Here is a 1429-nt window from a genome sequence, read left to right on the forward strand (position 1 = left end):
GAGTTAAAAGATTATTGTAAATTTTTTTGGAATCTACCCTGCATGACTCTTTTAGCCAGATCTTGTTGTTCTTGTTGCTGTTTACAGATACATTGCAAATCAAAGCAGCTTCAAATCCATCAATGAAAAAGATCTCGACTCGTACCACAATCTCAGAAACTTGTGAGTATAAAATGTGGAACGGCTTTTACGTTCTTCATGATGTGAGATAGAAATTTATGATACCAGTGTTTGTGTTGTCCTGCAGAACCATAACCAACACGAGCCTCGCATATATTTCGAGGCAGGCCTTTCAGAGCAACCCGAAACTACAGTATCTGTGAGTGCTTTGGTTGTGGAAAAGCTGGAGGTTCAGTTTAGCATGTTTTGGTTGTTTAGAAAGTTTAGTGTTATGTAAAAATAAATATGAATTCTGAAATGTTAACTACATTGCTAAAAAATAGGACTGTTAAATCAAATCAGTAGGTTTTATTCTATAAATATATACTAATTTTATATGATTTATATTAGATATGTATATTATAAATATATAATAAGTTTGGTCAGTGCTGATCATTGTCTCCTTTAACAGGAATCTCAAAGAGAACAATCTGTCCAATCTATCGTGGAGGGCGTTTCGTCATTTAAACATTTCATATCTGTGAGTCTCGTATTTTTCTCTCTTATTTTTGATTTATTTATTTTGGTTTTTTCTAATAGAAAAACAAGGAATGCAGCAAGCGATGCGTGCACACTTAAACATAACATATTTTACATAACAATATATTTCAAATCCATTCAAACGTAGCATTTATTCAAAAATATCCGATTGCATTTGCATGGTTGTTGGTACATTTTGGGAATCAGCCAAACGGTACTAGCTACCATTCTCAGAAATATTGTCCGATAACCGGAGTCGCAAATATATTGATGTACACTGTAATGATATGTAATGTAGTCCTATCAGGTTACACGTATAGAGTTATTTGTGTTCTTGGTCAGTATTTTTTGCATTGAATGTTTCAGGGAGCTGTCATGCTCTTTGTGTGTTGCAGGTTGCTGGCAGGCAATCCTTTGCAGTGCATATGTGAAAACGTGTGGCTGAAGCAGTGGAGAGGAGAGGAGGCCGAGGACCTGCTGTGTGTGGAGGAGGAAGGAAAGAGGACAGCGCTGTCTACGCTCTCACTGCCAAACTGTGGTAAGAATCAGATGATAAAGAGAGAGATGTCCGTTAACTAATGATGAAGGAGTAATATAAGCAAAAGTTGGGTCAAACGCTGTACATCCATTTCAGTTCATTTAACAGTGTTTACAGCAAATTTCACCACTGACTGCTTTGTGAACCTTTTACAAAGCTCTATAGATACTGTAACCAACATTACTGGAACCAGGATTAACCAATAGCTTGTAAACCAGTGCAGCACAGTGCCGTAACCTATTTCACAGTCAA

General features: G+C 36.6%; 1 long non-coding RNA gene across 1 annotated transcript; it reads left to right on the top strand.

Moving 5' to 3' along the window:
* The first annotated feature begins 91 nt into the window (after positions 1-91).
* Positions 92-1171, top strand: LOC107578874 (uncharacterized). Its single transcript, XR_001608393.1, has 4 exons — positions 92-162; positions 248-319; positions 572-640; positions 1035-1171. It is a non-coding gene; the product is annotated as an uncharacterized lncRNA (long non-coding RNA).
* Positions 1172-1429: the final 258 nt, after the last annotated feature.

The sequence above is a fragment of the Sinocyclocheilus grahami genome, unplaced genomic scaffold (assembly GCF_001515645.1).
Source record: "Sinocyclocheilus grahami isolate Dianchi unplaced genomic scaffold, SAMN03320097.WGS_v1.1 scaffold12457.1, whole genome shotgun sequence".
Classification (NCBI taxonomy): Eukaryota; Metazoa; Chordata; class Actinopteri; order Cypriniformes; family Cyprinidae; genus Sinocyclocheilus; species Sinocyclocheilus grahami.